General features: G+C 41.9%; 1 protein-coding gene across 5 annotated transcripts in view; it reads right to left on the bottom strand.

Annotated features, from left to right (window-relative positions):
- PDYN (prodynorphin) overlaps positions 1–23107 on the bottom strand; it is a 120015-nt gene that overhangs the window by 36639 nt on the left and 60269 nt on the right. For 3 of the 5 annotated variants that reach the window (XM_064382287.1, XM_021665755.2, XM_012455298.3), the window contains exon 3: positions 374–479. The exons of the other annotated variants lie outside the window; for them this stretch is intronic. The gene's annotated coding sequence lies outside the window, so the exon portion shown is untranslated. The remainder of the gene's footprint in view (positions 1–373; positions 480–23107) is intronic. 5 annotated transcript variants of the gene reach the window in all.

The following is a 23107-nucleotide window of genomic DNA, read 5'->3' as shown; positions in this document are numbered from 1 at the left end:
ACATATGGTTTCAACAAAATATCAGCAAATCATGTACTGTCATGTACCACATAACAACCTTTTGGTCAATGATGGGCCAAGGGTGGTCTCATAAGTTTATAGAGACAAAAAGTTCCTATTACCTAGTGATGTTTTAGGCATCCTAACGCTATAGTGAAACACCTTACTAACATGTTTGTGTGGATGCTGACATAAATAGGCCTACAGCACTGTCAATCATATTAAAGTAGAGCAATACAATTATGTACAGTATATAATACTTGGTAATGATAATAAAAGACTATGTTATTGGTTTATGTGTTTATTATACTATATTTTTAGTCCTTATTTTAGAGTGCATGTCTACTACTTATATTTTTAAAAAACTAGTTACCTTTAAAACAGCCTCAGGAAAGTCTTTCAGGAAGTATTATAGAAGAGGCACTGTTATCATAGGACATGGCAGCTCCACGTGTGTTATTGCCCTGGAACACCTCCCCCTGCAACAAGATGTGGAAGTGGAAGACAGTGATATTGGTGATCATAACCATGTGTAGGCCTAGGCTAACATAGGTGCTATGTTTTAATTTTTAACAAAAAAGTTTTAAGAAATAAAACTTTTTAAAAAACTGAATAGAATAAAAATATAAAGAAAAAATATTATTGCACAGATGTGCAATGTGTTTAAGTGTTATTAAAAAAGAGTCAAAAAGTTTTTTAAATTAAAGTCTATAAAGTTACAGTAAGCTAAAGGTTAATTTACTATGAAAGAAAGAAAAATGATTTTTATAAATTTAGTAGCCTAAATGTATAGTGTTTATAAAGTTCACAGTAATGTGCAGTAATGTCACTCACATTCACATTCACTCAACACTCACTCACTGGCTCACCCAGAGCAACTTACAGTCCTTACCTTCATTCATGGGAAGGGCCCTAGACCAGTATACTAATTTTTTTTTAATCTCTTATACTATATTTTTAAAGCACCTTTTTTTATGTTTAGAAATGTTTAGATACACAAACACCATTGTGTTAAAACTGCCTGCAGCATTCAGTACAATAACATACTGTACAGGTTTGTAACCTCAGAGCAATAAACTGTACCATACATAGTAGTGCATAGCTATACCACCAAGATATATGTAAGTACACTCTATGATGTTCACACAATGATGAAATCACCTAACACATTTCTCAGAACATATCTTCATTGTTAAGTGATACATGACTGTGTATTTATGTATATGCAAATTGCACACACACATACATACACACACACATACATACATACACACATGCATACGTGCACACACACACACAATATACATGTTGACCAAGAGAGGTCTATCTTGGGTGTGCAATGACAGTTCAACACTTGAAAGTCAACGTAAATCTAACATATTAACACAGTAAGGAAGGAAACCAAATAATCATATTAATTGATGCAGAAAATATGCTTAAGCACACTTAATATTCATCTATGATTTTTTAAAATGTCTCTCAGCAAACTAGGATTAAAAGGCAGCTTCCTTAACCTAATAAAGGGCATCTACAAAAAGCCTACAATGAACATAATATTGATTGCTGCAAGAGAAAGTTATTCCTCTGAGATTTGGACCCAGGCAAGGAGGTCCACTCTCACCACTCCTATTCCACATTGTGCTTCAGGTCTTAGCCACTGCAATAAGTCAAGAAAACAAGTAACAGGCATACACTTTAGAAAGTAAGAAATAAAACTCTCCCTATTCCCAGACGATCTGATTGTTCCAGACAATAGGAAATTCCAAGGAATCCAAAAACAGAAAAGAACTAATAGGTAAGTTTGGCAAGGTCACAGAATACAAGGTCAATGCATAAAGATTAATCATATTTTTGTATAACATCAATAACCAATTAGAAACAGAACATTTAAAAACAGTACCATTTATAATAAACCCCCAAATTATAAAATATTTTGGTATAAAACTAATAAAACATGTATGGAATCTATATTGAAAACTACAAAACACTGATAAAAGACATAAATAAACAGAGAGACATACCATACTCAGTGATTAAAAGACTCAACATAGTTAAGATGTCACTTCTCCCAAACTAATGCAATTCTAATCATAATCAAAGCAGGAATTTTTCAGTAGATATAGACAAGCTGATTCTAAAATTTATACATATAGGCAAGGGAATTACAAGAGCCTAAATAATTTTGATGAATAAAATAATGTTAGAGGGCTCACACTACCCAATTTTAATATTTGCCATAAAGCTACAGTAATAAAGTCAATGAGGTATTAACAAAAAGAAAAACACATAACGGTAGGACAGAACAGAAAGTTCGGAAAGGGACACATAAACATGGTCCATCAGTTTTTGACAAAGTTGCAAAAGCAATTCAATGGAAAAAAGACTCTTCAAAGAATAGTGTTGGAGCAACTGAACATCTATGTGCAAAAAAAAGCTGAATCTCAACTTATACATCATGACTTCCATAAAATTAACTCAAAATGTCACAGATGGAATATTTGAGACAAAATCTCTAAAAACAGGAGAAACCATCATGTCCTTTGGTTAGGCAAGTTTATAGATATGGCACCGAAAGCATAATCCATTAAACTTTTTTTATAAATTGGGCTTTATCAAAATTTAAAATGTTTGCTCTGCTAAGAGAGTGAAAATACAAGCTACCTGTGGGGACAAAATATTTGTAAGCCACATATTTTACAAAAGACTTGTCTTCAGAATATTTAAAGAACTCTCAAAAATCAACAAGAAGGCAAACAATGTAAATAGCCATTTTACCAAAGAAGATACATGAGTTAACAAATAAGCACATGAAGAAATGTTCAACATCATTAGCCTTTATGGAAATGCAAATTAAAGCCAAGATGAAACCATCACACGCCTACTAGAATGGCCAAAATTAAGAAGGGAAAATCTAATATCATGTACTGATAAAGATGGAGAGTAACTGGAACTCTCATTTATTGCTGGTGGGAAGGAAAATGGTATGATCACACTGTCCTTTAATAATTGATAAGCAAATTGTGGATTATCAACACAACACAATAAAAAAGAACACACTGTTGATACACACAACAGTATGGATGTGTTTCAGATCATTATGCTGAACAAAATAGATCAGTATTAGAAGGTTACATACTGTATAAATTCATTTATATGACATTGATATGGCAAAATTATAGGGACAGAGAATAGATTACTGGTTGCCAAGGACTACAGGTTAGAGAAAGTTTGTCTGTAAAGGGGTAGCATATCAAATGTTCAGAGAATCATGGTACTATTTTGTATTCTGATTCTTGTTATGGTTATGTGACTATTGGATATATTAAAATTTATAAAACAGCATACCAACAAGTCAATGTTACAATATGTAAACTTTTTAAAAACCCAATGACAGAAAATGGTAGAGGAATGTTTACAGAGCTCTGAATGTAAATCCCGGAATTGTATACCTAGCCAAGTTTTCATTTGTATAGAATAGCACGTCAGAGACATATTCAAGCATGTATGAACTTAGGGAACACAGCAGCAATGAGCTATTCTTGAGAAAAGTTCCTATTTAGGATATCTAGCCAATAAAGAGATAAGTCAAAATAAAGAATTCAGGAAACAAAAGGTCTGGTGGTGTGCACTAAATGTATTTAAATATGTAATTAAGATTAAAAACTACAGTAATAATTACGATTGATAAAAAAGTATATAAACGTTCTAAATCTTGACAATATAAAAATAATTACCAGCTTGGACAACATAGTGAGACCTTGTCTCTACAAAAAAAAAAAAAAAAAAAATGAAGAGAAAAAGCTGGGTGTGGTGACATGCACCTGTAATCCCAGCCACCTACTTGGAAGTCTGAGGTAAGAGAATTACTTGAGCCCAAGAGATCAAGGCTGCAGTGAGCCATGATCACACCATTACACTCCAGCCTGGGTGACAGAGCAAAAGTATCTTTATCTACTGTCTCAATAATAATAATAATAATTAACAGAAATTGACAAGTTGGGGAAGAGAAAATAATTATAAGGGTGCTAATATCATATCTCATTATCTCCATACTCTCCAGAATAAAAATATAATTTAAAACTATACAAATCTCTTTTATTTTATAATTTTTTTCTTAAGCTTAAAAGGATCTTTTGAAAAAGTTTTATTTTGAAATAGAACAGATGAAGAATTACAGAAAAGTTGAAAATGTAGTACAAAGAATTCAGTATGCCCTTCATCACTTCCCCTAATGTTAACAATTTACATGACCATAGTAAAATTATCAGAACCAGGAAATCAACATTAACACAATATCATTAACTAAACTACAGATCTTATTAAAATATTGCCAAATCTCCCACTGATGTCTTTTTTTCTGGCCTAGAATCCAACCCAGGATCCTACATGGCATTTCATTGTCCTATCTCCTTAGAAAATTTTTTAGAGTGATATTAGGAAATAGCAACTCTTGGGTAAAGTCTCCTTCAGGAAACTTTGCTTCTAACTCTTTGGCCAGAACTATCACTCCCAAGGGCAAAAGAGGCTGGAATGTGAGTAGTTAACCTTAAATAATGAACATGGCAGATACAAATAGAATCATGATTCTTTTAGTAAGGAAGAAGGGAATGCATATATTTTGACTAAGCGATTAACAATTCGTGCTAGACAGGCATAAGATTAACATCTCCAAACTATGTTGGTGAATGGGAGCTACAGATGAGTGCATACATTTGAGATATCTAGGAGGTAGGACAGGCAGAACTTGATAAATGATTGGCTGTCAGATGAAAGGAAGGGTGATGAATGAAGACTGTATCAGGTTTCTGTGTTGGTAGAATACTTGAATAGGGATGCTAGGTTGGGAGGGAGAAAATGCCTCCTGCTATTTCTCTGGGGATCCCAATATATTGAGCAATTTTAGAAAAGTTTTCCTTAATTAATTTTTAAAATAATAATCAAAACTGCTACCATCTAATAAGCCCTTATGATGAACTAGGCATGTTAGCAAATGCTTTATATGCACTATCTCATTTAATCCTCATAACAACTTAGTTCATTTAATTTATTTTGGTCATTGGAATTTCACCAGCACCCAGAACAGCACCTGACATATAGTAGGTGCTCTATGAATATTAGTTAAATGAAGGACAAAAGGAAGGAATGATTATCATTATTTCATAAGTGAAAAAATCTGACATTCAGAGAAGCTAAATGTAAGGCAAGTGCCTTACTAAGCCTGGACATCTGTAGAATAGAGGAGCTTAGAGTTCAGCTCAGCTCTGCACTTCTCCACCATGATGTACCACCTTCCTGAAGTCATGAACCTCCCACTCCATCAGAGAAAATGGAACCACAAGGAAGTTAGAATCCTTCCAGACACCAAATCCTTCCACAGCCTCCAAAGTCCTCTGTGATCTTGCCTCCCAGTGCCTCCCCAATCCCGTCTCCTCTCACTCTCCTCCTTAGCGCACTAAAGCCACTTTGCTTCTCGCTCACACTGAGGTCTTCTCAGCCTCCAAGTTGCCCTCAGGAGCTCCTCTCTGCCCTGAAAACTCCACCCTGCTCCTGGCTGGATGAATGGTTCCTTCTTATCCATAACGCTCAGAAGGTTTCCCTGGCCCCAAGACTAGGCCAAGTTCCTTAGAAACAGGGTCTCTTAACACCATGTAACTCTTTTCTATAGCACTTCTTGAAGCCTCTGATTAATAAGCTATTGGTATGATTATGTGTTTATTGACTGAACCCATGCTAGAATGTAAGCCCCATAAAGAAAAGGGTTCTGTTTGACTTGTTCACTATAACCCCAGTGTTCAGCACAGTGCGGGCAGATAGTGGCTGCTCAGCACGTATTTTATGCATGCCTGATGGATGGAGAAATGAATGTGATGGATGGGTGGGCATAATGGATGGATGGACAGGTAGCTAAACACATGGATGGATGGATGCTATACATGAATAGATAGATGCTATGTATGGGTAGAAGGTAGATAGATAAATGGATGGGTTAATGGCTTTCTCTAGATAACCGATCCCAGAGGGTTCTCCATCTCATATTCCTAGGTTTCCTGGCTGGCAGGGCTCCCTGCTGCAGTTTTTATTATTCCTTCCTGCACTGACAAAGACAGCTGGCTGGATCTTACCTGGGCCCACACTGCTGGGAAAGTGGCCAAGAGACTCCAGATCCAACTTGGGTATGCAGCAGCAGGAGATTGTGGGCTGATGTGGAAATATCCTCTCCTGGGGAGAAGGTGGGCCCCTAGCAATTATGCAACAGAAAGGGCTCTTGAAGTAAATCTGTCTTGCACAAACAGGTTAGAGTTAAATTTGACCTGAGCATGAATCACGCTGTCAGTTTCCCATTCAACCACATCACCGAGCTAGCAACCTCTGTGAGTGCTACTATTTATATAGATACAAATACATGTATTTATACAGACAGAGGTATGTGCGCAACTGAAGCTTTCTGATTAATTGTATCCTTGGAGAGAAAGACTTCTTTTTATAACTCCTCCTTTTATGCTCTGTAAAAGCTGGTTCAAGGCTATGGAGAGGGAAGCCCTTGAAGGACTAGGGGGTGCCAGGAGTGGGAGGAAAGATCAACGATTCATTCAGCAAACATTTCCTGATGCCTACTCTGGGACAAGCACTTAGAAGTGTTAGTGGGGTGGTGAAGGGTGTGAAAATTAATAACATGCTTTTCGCCTCCATGTTATTCAAAGTCTGGTGGGGCTGCTGACTGACACACGGAAGGATAGTGGGTGGTTAAGGATTTAGACTTTGAAATCAAATAGATGGGGATTCAACTCCCAGCTTCACCACGTACTTGCTGTGTGACCTTGGCAAGTTATTTAAGGTCCCCGAGCCCAAGCTCTCACCTCTATGGGTAATAGATACAGATATCGTGTAGATATATAGATAGCATCTACCTCCTAGAGTTTTTGTGAGCCTGGAATAAGACAACAAATGTGAAGCCTGGTGCAGAGTAAACACTCAAGAATTATCATCATCATTGCTTCATAGCTGACCTTTTTCAGTGTTTAGGATGTGCCAGGTACCAAAAGCACTTATAGGTATTAACCCACTTAATCCTCACAACAACCCTCAGACAGTGATATTATTCCCCACCCCACCCCATTTTTCAGATGAAAAAGTATGACACGAAGACGTTAAATGATTTGTCCAACCTCACACCCTTCCTAACTGGTCGAACCAGGCTTTGAACTCAGAATACAAACCCAGGTCTAGATGGCTACAAGTTCACCCCTGGGTTTCTTTAGCACCTTTTGGCATCCTTTTCAGAACTGTGATGATCCTCTAGCCAGTGCCTTGAGTACAGAGGGGAAATTGCTTCTTTGATCATTAATTATTGTTACCTGTCAGGTATTTTGTTTACAGGAGAAGCAGTGTTGTGTAGTGTTTATGGTTTGAATCTATGCTCTTATCCCATGTTAAAGAAAAAAATAGAAACAGTAGTAATAAGATGAATAATTTAACTTAAAAGGCATCATAGAGGGGAAAGGCTTTAGCTCAGATCAGCTTCTGACGCCATCTACCTGCTATCTGACTTTGGGAAGTCAAGTCCCCGCCAATGCCCTTTCAGCTACTCGCAGCGCTTTGCTTATTTTATAAACACTTTTCTGGTCATTCTTCCGAGCATGCTGCTAATATTAAGTTTTATAGTAATCCTACCAGGTGGGAACTTAGTATATCCTCATTCTATGGAAGGCAAAACTGATACACAAAGAGGTCAGACAACTTGCCTAAGGTCAGACAGCTGGTCAAGGACAGAGCCAGGATTCAAACCAGGCAGTCTAGCCCCATGGTCAGTCTTCTTAAACATGACCCTGTCCTATCCCATGGACCCTATCACATTACATCCTCCCATCAACACACAGTGCATAAATAGTATCGTATACCCCATGGTACACACAAGGACGCTGATGCTCAGGGAGGAAAGCCACTCACCCAAGTGCTCTGACTTGTAAGTGGTAGTGCCCTAAGACCAAGACCAGGTCTGCCATGGGCAAGGTGTTCACACAGCAGCCAGCAGGATTTTTCTGATCAGTCCACTTTCCCAGTCAGATTCATTGGCTTCTCCTTAGGACTTAGGATTAAGTCCAAGAGCTTTAATCCAGTTTACCAGGCCCTAAAAGATCTGGCCTGCAACCTCTCCCACCCTGTCACACACCACTCCCCCTCACACTACTGAGCCAAACTGAATAACAGGTAGCTTCTAAAAGTGCCAGACTCTCTTTCCCAGTGGAACCAAAAGAGCAGAATCTGCTCTTTCCCTCAAAGAGCCTGGGATCTCCCACTACATAGCTGCCCCCAAACTCCTGTGACTTCCATGGGGCTTTGCCTGGTCCACTCTGCTGACCATACGTGCTGACCATATCATTGTCTCTGACATCTCTGTATCCTCCCAGACCCCATGTGCAGCCCCTCAGTGGGCTCCATGGGCAATCCAATCACAGAAAGTTTTAAACAAGATCTAGGGGTGAGTTCATGGGGAGGTGCCCTTAAGGGATGGGATAGCGGCCAGTGACCAACGTAGCCCCAGCATCTGGGACAGACAGGGTCTGACCATGGAAGGCTTTCCATGGGAAGGAGCAAAGTGGGGATAGAGAATACACAAGCACACTGGCAGCACCCACCCCATCACCATCCTAAGTCATTTTGGAACCAGAATACACTCGTCTCTTTGTCTCAGTTTCCACATTATTGCAATCACCTCTTAACACTGAAGCAAAGATCTTGAGAGTCTCCTACTACATCCCCCCAGAAGCTTATCAACTTACATCAACTTATTATTTTAATTACGCTCTCTGAAAACAGATCATGCCCACCCCCACCCTAATCCAACAGAAACCAAATCTGTGCAGTGGGACCCAGGCATTGGTAATTCTTATCTACCTGCTTCCACCTCACTCTCCACTCCTAACCATTTTCACTCCCCTTTTGTGGTTAAGTGTCACTGGCCTCTCAGTCTCTTCTTCTGCTGTCTTCTCTGCTGTCATTCCTCCACTCCAGTTGGATGTGACTCCTCTAAGCTCCCACAGCACTTACTTTCTCTTCTACTCTGAACCTCGAGTTTTTAAACTTCAGACTAGTCTTATTACCTGTGAGTTTCTCCAGAGTCTAGAATGATGCCTACCATATTGTAAAAGAGCTTAATAACTGGCATACATGGGTGAATTCAACCTTGAGGATGCACCTAGCTTTTCACTCTTCTAATTAACAGTGAGTCTCTCCATAAATATGCCTTTTCCTGTGTTTTAGAATATTTCCCCAGAAGTAGGGCTCCTGGGACAAGGACAAAGACGTGTGTCTCTCACTAAAATGTAGATGTCTCACTCACACTTTTTCCAGTCTCCTTCCTGACTCCTTCCTGACTATGTTACCCATAGTGTTTGAGCAAGATTTACACCTTTGAGTGAATCCCTGATTTAAATCCAACTAGGATGTCCTATCACTCCCCACACTCACACCATCCCCTCCAGCCACACTCCACGTATACACACAGAGTGATGGACTTAGGGGTGATCACATGAACAAAGCTAGGCCAATCAGAATCAACCAGACCCAGGTCCAACACTTCTTTTTTAATTGACAAATAAGAATTGTATATATTTACTGTGTACATGATATTTTGAAATATGTATACAGCTGATGCTCCATATCCATGGGTTCCACATCAGTGGATGCACTCAACCACGAATCAAAAGTAATAGAAAAAAAGCAATACAAAATAACAATACAATGAAAAAGAATATACATAAAAAATATAGTATATTTACATAGCATTTACATTGTATTTGGTACTATAAGTCACCTAACAATAATTTAAAATATACTAGAGATATGTGTAGGTGTCACAGGATCCTTGGAGTGTCACTTTTCCAGCCAGAAACCTCTGTGGCTGGTGGCACCTTTGTCCAAGTTTTGCTCAGGCCTGCTGGACTCGTTCTACTCACTCAGCCTAGCAGGCTGCGCTCGGCCCATGCTACCAGCCTGGATCCCACACCTGCCAAGGGCGAGCCAGTCATGGAGTAGTGAGGAGTGTATGAGTGAGTGTGGGGTCCAGCCACTGTGCACAGCCAGGCACACCAGCTGCAGTGGGGCAGGCAGCTCCAGGCACTGGCATGGGTGCTGGCTCACTGCAAGGCTGCAGCTGAACCAGGCGTACTGTAAGCAGCTTCCACAGCTGGCACCAGAGAACATGGTGGCACATAGAAGCTTGGAGACACCAGGAACTGCAGCATGCCAAAGAGGGTGTCACAGCCCTGGTTCAGGGAGCTGCTAGAGCTGAGCTCTCTGAAAGGCTGCAGGTTTTCTCCCTTCTCATTGCCTGCAATGTGGCAAGCAAGGGGCATGTTTCATCCCTGTTTGTGTTACAGCTCTTTCAGCCTGCCATTCAATAAGTTCCAAGTTCTTGTCCTGTTTCCAGGAAGAATGAGGTCCGTGGACAAGTGGAGAGTGAGCAAGATGAGGAGGTGCTTTACTGAGTGACAGAACAGCTCAGAGGAGCCCACAGTGGATAGCTCCTCTCCACAGGCAGGTCACACCAACATCTGCTCAGCTCTCACCAGATAGGAGACCTGCAGTGGGTAGCTCCTCTCTGCAGGCAGGTCACCCCAGCATCTGTTAGAGTCTGGCTGAGTCTGGCTGATTCTGGGGGTTTTATGGGCTTCAGAGGAGAGGAAGTGCATGCTGATTGGTCCATTGCCAGCCATGGGTGGTGCAGAAAAAGGACCATAAGTTCTTACTCTGGTCTGCAAAACTGGCAGCACAGACCCCAGGCCTCAGGCCATCCCTGGGCTGAAAGTGGGGTTTCACCAGGGACCAACCTCTTTCCACTCAGGAACCTGTCTACCTCCTGCCACCATTAACCTGCCATTCATGGTGCCCACAGTGCCCAGGCTGTTCATGCCAAGGGGTGCCTGCAGGCCTGTGCCAAGCTGCCCTAACTGCCTCCCCCCACCTCCCTCCCATACTTGTCAGCACATAAAGTCCAGAAGGCGCTGAGGCAGCAGGGGGCTGGCATGTCAGTGCTGCCCCCAAGCACACACACAAACCTGGCCAGGTCGTGATAGTGCCCAGGCTAGGCCACAACTTTGCTCCAAAATTGGAGTGGGCAACAGCAGCAGGAAGAGGCCAGGCAGTGGAAGCTTCTGAGCCTGTGTGGGTAGGAGGGGTTCCCAGGCCCCAGAGAGTGCAGAGATTCCTGAGGCCACAGCCACGGCTGGGCAGCTACAGCTGTGCCTAGGAGGGCAGAGCTCTCATCCCTTTAACTTGGATGGGAGCAGGGTTCCCACCTGTTCCTGGCTCTGTGGAGTGTGCAGCCCCAGACACACCTCCCTGACTACAGCTGGTGTCATGGCAGTGGCCACCCCAGATGGGCTGTCACTGCCATTATAGGCAATATGCAAATATAGTTGTCCCTCAGTATTCTCTGGGTATTGGTTCCAGGACCCACCTCAGATACCAAAATCCGAGGTTGCTCAAGTCCCTTGTATAAAATGGTGTAGTATTTGCCTATGACTTATAAATACTCTTCTATATACTTTAAATCATCTCTGGATGACTTATAATACCTGATACAAATGTAAATGCTACAAAAATAGTTGTTATACTGTATTTTTTATTTGCATCATTTTTATTGTTGTATTGTTATTGACTGTTCTTTTTTTGAGTATTTTTTGATCTGTGGTTGGTTTAATCTGTGGATCCACAGAACCTGCAGACATGGAGGACTAACTGTAACTGTCATTTAATACAAAGGATCTGAGCATCCCTAAATGATGATGTTCTCAAGGATCCTGAGACAAATGCCCTGAGGATAGTGAGGGATGACTGTACCTTGCAGATATGCAACATACATATTGCCTCATATACAGTACTCATCATTTTTTATGCTAAGTGTTTGTGAGAACACAATATCTACTCTCTTGGCAGTTTACAAGAATATAATACGTTATTATTAACTATGGACACCATGTTGTACAACAGATCTCGTGAACATACTTCTCCTATCTAATTGAAACTTTATATCCTTTGACCAACATCTTCCATCTCCTACTGTCAGTCCCTGCTAACCACCATCCTTCTCTCTGTGAATTCAACTTTTTTAGATTCCACACATAGGTGAGATCACATAGTATTAGACTTTCTGTGCCTGGCTTGTTTCACTTAGCATAGTATCTTCCAAGTTCATCCATGTTGTCAAAAATGACAGGATTTCTTTCTTTTTCAAAGCTGTATAGTATTCTATTGCGTATACATACTATATTTTCCTTATCCATTCATTCTTTGCTGGATGCAGGTTGATTCCATATCTTGGCTATTGTGAATAACAGATGTGGGAGTGCAGGTAGGTATCCCTTTGGCATAGTAATTTCATCTGTTTGGATATACACCCAGTAGTGTTTTTAATTTTTGTTTTGCTTTGTTTTTTACTACCTGGAAAACATACTCTTCCGACTGGAGCCAGAAGACATAGAATCCTGCTGCCAGTGATCACCATTTTGTGGCCACAAATGGAGATCCCGCTGCTCACTGAGGTTTAGCTCCCTCCCACCAAGGCAGCAGAGGAGAGAAATACGTAAAGGAAGACATCATGGTCACATTGCTGCTGGATTCATCCTCATATGAAGCTGGACCTATCTCTCAGCTTTTTAATTATTGAGTCAATAAATTCCCTTTCTTGGATAAGCCACTTTAAGTGGGATTTTTGCTTTTACTTTCAAATATAAGCATCCTAGCTCATGTACAACACCCTGCCAAATTGCTTTTCAAAAGAGTTGTCAACATTTGCAATTAGACTGAAATTGTTTTGAACTTATTAGATGAGACAGTTGCTTCTGAGAATTCAGTAATTCAGCATACCAGGGGTCACAAAGACTCTAGGATGTTGACTCATTCAGTTTGGACCTTCAGTGAGCTATGGAACGGGAAGTCGAGTGATGTCTGTCATCCTCACCTCCACTACCTAAAGGACCAGGTAAAACTTCCCAGATGGTGCTGTGAATTTTTTTTTTATGTCTGAAAACCTTAAGAGTAATTTTTGCCAGTTTTAAAAATACGAAACAACTCTTGTTCATTACAGAAAAACTTTAAAAAATTATGTTTCAACTATCTATTTTTGTGTAACAAACCATTCCAAAATTTGGCAGCTTAAAATAACAATTTTATTATGCTCCCACATTCTGTGAGTCAAGAATTTGGAAGGGGAATGAGGGGGGTGGGCAATGGCATTTATTTGCTCCACCAGGGAACCTCAACTAACACCACCAAAGGCTGGGGTTGACTTCATCACCAGGGGCAGGATCATCTGGAGATGTCCTCACTCTCATGTCTGGCTATTAAGGCTGGCAGTCAGCCAGGACTTCAGCCTGGGCTGTTGGCTGGAATACCCACATATGACCAGTCCATGTGGCCTGGGCTTTCTCATAGCATGGCTACCTCGGACTCCTTACAAGGAAGCTCAAGGCTCCAAGGCTTGTACATCAAAATAACTAGCTCCTAGCATTTGAAGTCACATGCCATCACTTTCACTGCACTCCAGTGGACATTTAGTCACCAAGCTTACTCCAGATTCAGTGGGAGAGGATGGAGATCCCATCTTTTGCTGGAAGGAGCATCAAAGATCAACTTGCAGGCGTATTTTTAAATACCCCAAGATTCCGGCAAAAGGCGGACAATAAGCAACAATGCAACCCTGCCCACCCAGAGACCATCACAATCAGCATCCTCATATATACTTTTCTGGATACTGCTTTGTCGCTGATTTTTATAAAACTGAAATAGTTTTAGTGAAGACTCTTACTTGAAAGTGTGAGAAACCCAATTCAAACTAATGTAAGCAATAAAGAAAATACATTGGTTCATAGAATTGAAAATCTCAAGGGGCTGTCTTCAGGAGCAGGTGGATCCAGGAGCTCAATAATATCATCATGAATCTGTCCCACTCTGCCTCTTGGCTTTGCTTTCCCTTGGTCTGTTTTATCTGAAGCAAGTTCTCCCACATGGTGGCAAAGAGGGATATGACAGCTCTTAGCATGCATGCTTTTCAGCCATTATGCCTGCAGAGAGTTGCTTCCCTCCTGAGAGGCTTACTATCATCCTGGGATCCTTCATTGACCCAGCTTGAGTCATAAGCCCATGGGGTACACTAATAACATGGCTTGCCCAAGAATATCTTGAAGAAAGATGAAAAGCTCATATCCACACACAGACTTTTGTCCCTTGCTTTTTCAATTGACTTTATATTTAGGCCAGTAGATATGCTTCCAACAATATCATTTAGAATGATTGCTTTTTAGTCCTGTGTGTGGATGTACCATTATTCATTTAATTAAATACCTGTTGTTGAACAGTTAGCTATTTGCAATTTTTCACTGCAACAATCAGCATAGTATGACTTTCAACTAAACCTTTGCAAACATCCACTACATATTATTTCTAGACATGGAATTGTAAAGTCAAAGGATATGCATGTTTTTAATGCTCATACTGCTGTTTGTCAAATTGTCTTCAAGAAAAATTGTAACAATTTATACTCCCACCTACATGATTTAAGATTGCTGATCTCCCCTTGACCGTACCTATACTAGGTATTAACACCTGAAAAACAAAATATTTGCCAGACTAAATAATATTGTGTGGTTTGGATTTGCTTTTCTTTTTTTGTTGCTAGTGAGGCTCAATGAATTTCAATTCCTTCTGTACAAATTGTATTTCCTAATAGAGAAGCAAAACACCGGGTAGAGTGAACTGGCTCAAGGCTCACAGGCCCAGTCCCTGGAAGACAGCAAGGAGAACAAGTGTTCTCATTATAATGATTGTTTAAACAATAGTAGCTGCCACTTATAGAGCAACTATTATATCAAGCGTTGTGTCCAGTCCCATCCACTTATCATCATGTTTAACTCCCTCAGATGCCATCCATTAGGGTTACCTCTTGCAGAGGGAGAGCATTGCTCAGACCTTAGTTTTATGGCTATGAAGTCTTCCCCATGATTTCTGCAAAGGTATTTTCTTTACTACGCCCTCTGCAGGAACGTCTCTGTAACATCTCTGTCTACTCGGCCTCTTCCCTCATCTGTCCAAGAACTCCACTCACACTGAGCATTTTGTGAGTTTTAACAACTTGATTAAACTCTTTGGAGCTGCAGTAAGTAGGCAAGAGGTTTACACACACTGTCTGACCAACTTCATTCTTCCTTGTTGCCTCCTTCCCTCTCAGGAGCAAATACACTCCCCTCGCCATCTGCACAGCAGTATGGGAATCATCTTTGGTGGCTATATTTCCTGCAAGGGGTGGGTGTATGTCACTCACCCTCCACAAGCATATCAAAGTATTTTTTCCAAACATATAACAGAAAAAAAAATAGAAAACAAAATGTTCCCTCTGGCTTTTAACATCTATAAATAAGGTAGAGTGCTAATGCTGTCCCATTTTGTAGATGAGAAAACTGAGGCTGACAGAAATAAGACAATTTATCCAAGGTCCTAAGAACTTCTAAGGGATGCTGCCCTGGCAACAAGAACTACCTACTTGCCCTAAACTTGCAGTTTGTCTTCTTGCCCGCCTGCCTTCTCTGCTGCTATTTCCCTGCTTCTCAACTGACTGCACCGCAATATCCCATTATCTCAATGTCTGCTGCACAAAAAGACCATATCCTCATCCTTCAGCCTGGAAACAGAGCTCAGCACGTAAGAGCCAAAGAGATCAGTCACACACACACACACACACACACACACACACACACCCATTGTCATCAAGGAATGTAAGGCAGTTGTGACCTTAAGATCTTACCCTGCAGCACCCCCAGCACTCAGCCTTGAGAACAAGGAGACCTGGGGCAGCTCTGGAGTGGGACACAGTTACCTGGGCCATGGGTAGAGATCAGCCTGTACCAAGGCTGACGACTGACTCATTCACCCAGACACATTTCCATTTTCTCAGCTCAGGCAGCTCCTAACGCAAAGCTGAAAATTCTCCTCTGCCTCATTGTGTGCCTGCTCTTGCAGGCGGGGGCTTTGGGTAGGTTTCTGAAGAGCAATTATGCTTATTACTGGTTAAGATTTCAGAAACCTTCTCTGTTTGCCAAGTGCATTAATTCTCAGCTCTTTCCATCACTCATTTTTCCTGACAGCCCCATTTTGCAGGTGGAAAAATGTGCAGATGGAGAGCAATGGAGAAAGCCTGTACAAAAAAACCAAAGATGCAGAAGAAAGAGTCAAGGTTGGAAAGAGAGATTCCTAAGGACGTTATTGGTGTCCATGGCATTCCCAAGGCGTCACTGTGGATGCCTCAATTACTTGAACCAATAAATTTCCTCCTTTCCTTAAACCAGTTTGAGGCGAATTTCTCTCATATGCACTCACAAGGCTTCTGACTATTATGCCTCTTAGATGTGGCATGTTTGAAAACAAAACAAAAATGTTTTTATTGCATTTCAATTTGTTTTACAAAATATAGGCTAATTTTAAAAACTGAAACCATATAAAACTGTATATGCTATAGATTTACAGTTAAGCGTAACCAATGAAACACATAGTTACTGCTGTGCCCTTCCACATTCTCATAGCAATTTAAGAGATCAAAGAGATGATCCACAGGATGAGGAGAATGGGAGGGAAGACAACCGCCATGACACTTTGGTGATGCTACGCAGCAAATGGACCAATGGCAACTGACTTGGCAGAACTAAGAAAGCTGAAGCCTATGCAGACAGTATAGAGCCAGAAAATCCATCTAACTGATGCTATGGCTCCCCACAAGTCTCAGGAATTGGCAATGTGTTGTGCCTCTTAAAAAAACATACAGTTGAAGCAAGAAGCTCTGGCCTTGAGGTGTTCCATCCCAAAATAGGGAAAGGGCTGAGTTAAGTGAAAGGTATCACTTAAAGGCTGAGGCCTCATTCTCCTCTCCGCTGTGACAGACTCAGGCTTTCACTCCACCTGTTGGGAAGATTTCACTCTGGGGAAAATCAGCAGCCCAGGAGAGAAGACCCAGAGATACTCACAGCTGGGGCTTACTCTGAGCAAACAGCCCAGCTATTATAGATCAGGTTTTTCCCAACCAACACATCTCTCCCACATATTTGTTAATATGTACAGTAGCTCGAAAGGAAGGAAGGTTGTAATTGCACACATGGTTCTACCACTTGCTTTTTAAATTTAATTATGTACTATGGGCACATCGACATCTATCCACATCAGTCATTAGGTGCAGTGGAATTATATGTATGAAGAATAGAATTTTCACATTGTCTCCAAGTATCACCCTAAGGATTGTTTATTTACAGAGGTGGGAGGGTCTGGATCTGACCACCACTGCTTAGCCAAGGGATTGAATTTAGCATCACCAGTGACGGACAAGGGACAAACTGATGCCACCTGCCTTCTCAAGTGAGTCACTAACAAGGACATGACATCACTTCAGAGGCACTGCCACCAAAAATGCACATCCTGAATCTAACCAGGAAGAAGCAATCAGATGAATCCAAAGCATGAGATATTTTCCTAGATTCTTCAAATGTGTTAGTGTTATAGGGGGAAGTGGGTACTGGGAAAAGGCCAGGGAACTGTTCTAGGTTGAAGGCAACTACAGAGATAGGATATCTAACTACAGGGCATGGTCCTGGGTTGAATCCTAGATGGAAGGAAACTATCTGAAAAGGAAATATTTGGGAGACAACTGGGAGAATTTGAATACAGAATGTGGATTCAAATATAGAAGGTAGCTAGTGTGTGGTATTAACCTCGAATTTCCTGAGTACGGTGCAAATGTGACAGATGTTGAAGGACTGGTGAATCTGGGTGAAGGATATCTGGGTATTCATTGAACTTGTTTTGCAACTTTTCTGTAGGTTTGAAACTTTCTTAAAATAAAAAGCTAGGAAAGAAGAGAGTAGGCCTCTGGAGTGTGCTCCACCCGAACCATTTGGGCAGGTGACTCAACTTCTCCAAGTGTCATTTCCTCCTCTGTCAAAGGGAGATAATAATAGAACCTACCTCATGAGGCTGTTGAATTAAATGAGATAATGCCTACAAAGTGTGTATCATAGTTCCCAATAAATGTTAACTGTCATTATCATCTGCTCACTCTCTTTAATGGATGCATAATTCCATTGTCTTCAGTTTCTCTTCATTTGGCAGCAAAGTCATCACCCAGCTAATGAGCTCTGTGGTTTTCTTGTCAGTGCAAGACAAGGTGGTCACGATTTGTGCTGTCTGCTACTGATTGGAGCAGAACAAGGTCTTGCTCTGACTGTCGACTTTGGATGCTTGACTATCGACACCTGTGATTTAGAGCCCCTTTCTCTACCTCCCTAGGAAAATAGAACCCTCTTCTCTGTGTATGGAACACATTCATTATGGTTCTCCACCACCACAGTGGTAGCCACTCACCCAGACCTGGACAAAGTTCTCTTTTTGCCTGGCATCGTGGTTACTTTAAGGATAAGCATCATCTCAGACAGAGTTATTTCCGGGAGATATTTGCCAGCACAATCTGGAATACCTCGATGAGCCAGAAATACACACGTGGATGAAGCCAGCCCTGTCCCAGGAAACCCTTGGGTCTAGGAAGGGGAGACAGACAGCATGCCGATCCAGCTTCTCAGGACCCCAAATCCCAAAAGTAGTCCAAAAATATCAGCGCTTTTTCACCTCTCTGTCACCTTCAAATGAGGCACCAAAATTGAACTTCTAAGAAACTTGTTTTATCTGCAAGAGCAGAGATTTAAGGTTCACTCTGAAACACTGGAGGAGCGATTTCCTTCCAATTACCACTGGTTTCTCGTCAACACCATCCCCGCTGGGGGCCATTAATAGAGGGGAGATAGTACCGGATGATAATGTCAGGAACCCAGCACTATTAAATAACTTCTGGAAATCCCCAAGGTCTAATGAAAATGGTGTTCCTTTTAACTCCTAACTTCTTCTCTTCTTTTTTTAAGCACTCTCCAGTCATTTCATTTTATTGTGTTTAGGCCACCCTTTGACGCAAATAGGACGAATATAGTCATATCCATCTCTCTAATAGCAGAGGGCAGTTCAGTTCACATAGGAGAGCAGTCTCTGGCGTCAGACTGCCTGCATTCCCTCTTGGCTCTGTCAATTAGCAGTTTATAACCAGTGACTCTGCATCTTTAGGCCTCAGTTCCCTCATCTGTAAAATAGGGGTAAGAGTACTACCGCATAGCGTTGTGGTAAGACTAAGATAAAATAATGAATACAGTACAAGACTTGGCACATAGTAAATGCTCAATAAGTATCAGCTTTATTATTATTACAGACAGTCCAGGGGCGACAAAGGTAGATAAGCAATTACGAAGAACTGCTAGGTAGAAGCATAGTGCTAGACACTGAGGCAGATCCAAAGGGCCGAGAAAATTGTCCGTGCTCTCAAGGCTCTCACAACTAGGTTGAGGAAAGAGATAGAGTGTAGGGGTAAACAAAACAATAACGAAAGCAATTAGAAAAGAGTCCCCTGTAAGGGATGTTTAAGGTGACTCCAATAGTTAGACACATAGTAGAGGCAACTGGAGGAGACCTGCAAGGCAAGGACAGCAACTGTTTCATCTCTGTGGCTGGGAATCAGCATAGAATCAAGCCCAAGGAGATGCTCAGGTGAATGGCTTTATAAATGCGTAGATGTTCAGAATGAGAAAATGTGTTTAAAGACACATGTGGTTTGAGAAATGTCTTGCCACATTCTCACAGCCAAGTAATGTTAGAGGGTCACAGAGTTGGCCTGATCTAGACATCATGTCTGCCTGATGTCTGCTCCTGATCTTTCAGTGGCATCCCGCTGCCTTCATTGATGTGTCTCTAAATCTCTACAAATTCTGAAGTATAACAGGTGTCCACTCCATATTGGTGGAGAGGATGGAAGGATGAGTAGATGGTGTTTGGTGAAGAGACAGTGGAGAGATGAACTGATGAGTAGTAGGTGAGTGGGTGGTCAGGTGGATAGTAGATGAATGGATAGGTCTGTAGTGAATGGTGGCTGGATGAATTGCAGGTAGATGGATAGTTGAGAGATGAATGGATGGTGGTGGGGAGATGTGTGGATGGTGGGTAGATGTTCAAAGGCACAAAATTGGATGGACAGTAGCCCAAGTAAAGTGGGAATAAAGAAGCAGCCACATATAGTCAAGTACTTAAGAGCCCAGTTATCCCTTGTTAAAATAACAGCTACTTAATACTATACAATAAATACTATAATTCAGTATTTATGTACCAGAGCCTGTGCTAAGCTCTTTACAGAGATCATCTCCTACAATCCTCAGAAAAATCCCAAGGTCATCATTATTATACACATAAGGGAACTGGAGCTTAAGGAGGCAGGTCTCCAAGTTGCTCGGCAAGTAGTTGGCAGATTGAGGGCTCAGACTCAGACTGCTCAAAACTCTAAACTGCTCTTAACGTCTGTGCCAAATAGCAGTGATTGACCTTCTTTTTCCCAGCAGAAGTTCATAATACAAATCAGGAATCAGGAAATATTTCCCAGGGAAGGAGACACCTGAGCCAAGTCTTAAGCGCCAACAGAAGAAAGGGCTTTCAAGGCAGAAAGAATAGAGAGCCTGGCACCAAGACATGTAAGAATGGGGCAGAAATCAAGACAAGGCTGGACAGGTAGGCTAGGAGCAAATCATGGAGGCTCTTGAGTGCCACATATAGAACAATTAATAACAATACTTTGAGTAGAGAATGCCGCCAAGTCCCTTGTATTATCTCATATCATTCTCCCGACTATCTGAGAATAGTTGCTACTATGAACCCATTTTGCAGCTGAGGACACTGATCCTCCAAATGATTCTGTACCTTGCCGAATGTCACAGAGCTAGTAAGTAGCAAAGCCAAGACTTCAGCCCAGGCCACTCTGACTCCATGCTTTATGCTTTTAACCAGCAAGCTGTACTTCCCTATGTCAGCTTGAACTTCATTCATTCCACAAGGGTTTGGATTCATTCTGTCCGGTGGGAAGCCATCGAAATCTTTGAATCAGTAATAACCTGATAAAGTGTGTGCTATTAGGAATATCCTCTCTAATGACTCTGGAAGTTGGACAGAGGAAGACAAGGCTGGTGTCTTTTGTAAGCCCCCCTTGGACAGGCCTCTGCAAGCCTGCCTTTGCCCTGATAGCCTGCATCCCACCTCCCAGGCCCTGGAACCCATTCACTGAATGGGAGGTCAAGACGCTTGATTTTGCTGTGTGATCTTAAGCAGGACCTGACCCTTGCTGGGCCTCGGCTTTCTTAGGTGAAATAAGAAGAGACTGGGCTCACAGTTCCTTAAAAACCTCTCCAGCTCTGACATTACAGCTTTCCTCTGATGTTCTCTGGGACTGTGCAGCTAAATGTACCACTTTTAGCCACTTAGCCTCAGGAAAGTTAACATCTGCATTTTTTTTTCACTACCATGAATTTTCGATGGCTCTTCCTCCCAATATAAAAGAGGTATTTTTGGCCACTGTTCAATATAAAGTTTTTGTTCTCCCAGCCCTCGGGTGTCATCATCAGCTTGTCTCTGCAGAATCCTCTTCAAGACACCTTTGCCTTCCAGAGCCACAGCTCCAAGGGGGAAGCTATTTATAAACCCCTGACAGTGTTTAATCACTGATTGCGTGTAGCTGAGGAGTTGTCAACAATAGCATGATGCCAGAGGTTGGCTCCCGAAATGCCAGCAGAGGTGTCAACTACCACTTGCTGGAGATACTGGGGAAGGTTTGCATTCCATTTCAATGTGGCCCAAGACCTAAACTGGGGAGAGGGGAGACTAATTGTAAACAACACGGGGAACCTGACCTCTAGACCTGCCCTGAAAAGTATTCAGGCAGGACTGGCCCTGTCAGTGTTGATGGAAGGGCAGGCGCTATTGTGAGCAGTGGGCAATATTGTGTGGTATTCGTAGGTGTGGGTGTTAAAGCCAGACTGCCTGGGTTCAAAGCCCAGCTCCAACTCTTATGGGAGCTACAACCTTGGGCAAATTATTTAACATCTCAGTGCTTCAGTTTCCCCACCTGGAAAACGGGGATATTGTGGGTTTCAGTGAGGCGTTGCATGTGATGTCATTAGAACAGTATCAAGCACATAGTAAATGCTCAGTAAGATGTTGGCTGCCATTATGAGTAGGACTCTGGGGCAGTGAGAGGCCCCACTGACCTGAAGAAGGTAGTAGTTCTCAAATTGTGGTCCACAGGTTCACCAGGGAACTTGTTAGAAATGCAAATTCTCAGACCCCATCCAGCCCACTGAATTTGAATCTCTGGGGGTGGGAGCCATAAATCTGGATTTTAACCAGCCCTCTGGTGATGTGATGCTCAACAAACTCTGAGAACCCCTGCCAGAGGCATCCCTCCATCCCTCCAAACCACTCCTCATGGGTGAAGGAGAATGGCAGCACCGGCTTGGAGCACACGATAGATCTTTCTCTTTACCTGTGCCTCCCTTTTTCCACTGTAAAATGGGGTAAAAATACAGGGCTGTTGTTAGGAGTCAATGGAATAATGGATATGACAAGCTGAATATCCCATCCCATCTCTGTTTTATCTTCTCAGAAGACCTTAGGAAAATATCCCTGAGACGAGAGGCAGGCCCCAGCAGACTCAACAACTGGCCCAGCCATCTGTAAACATGGGGCTGGGGCTTCAGACCTGGTGACTAAGGGAGGGAGAATGGGTGGGGATGACCAAGACTTAAATCTTGGCTTTGGCAGAGCAACAGAGGCAATTTACCTCACCTTTTCCGAGACTTTCTGTATAATGAAAACAATCATAGTCCCATTCAGGGCTGTTGAAACAACTAAATGAAATCTCTTGCCCAAGAGAACCTTATTAAGCATCTACCCATGCAGGCTCTGTTCTGGTCCTGAAGGTACAGTAGTGAACAAGACATACTCCCTGCCATGGCAGAGCTGACGCTCTAATGAGGGAGACACATATTCAACATCTCACTATAAAATTATTATCTTGTTACAATTGTGATAGATGCATGGTGACCTAAGGGGACCCACCTAAAATGGGGGGTTAAGGAAGCGTGAAGGCGTGATGGTTGAGAGCAAGAATTCAGAAGCAGAGTAGGAAGGTCAGGGGTGACATTCAGTCAGAAGC

This window comes from Aotus nancymaae, unplaced genomic scaffold (assembly GCF_030222135.1).
Source record: "Aotus nancymaae isolate 86718 unplaced genomic scaffold, 86718_ANA_hifiasm-v0.15.2.pri h1tg000029l, whole genome shotgun sequence".
In the NCBI taxonomy this organism is placed as follows: domain Eukaryota; kingdom Metazoa; phylum Chordata; class Mammalia; order Primates; family Aotidae; genus Aotus; species Aotus nancymaae.
Note: the sequence above shows the minus strand (reverse complement) of the source record. Positions and strands in the feature narration are given on the sequence as shown.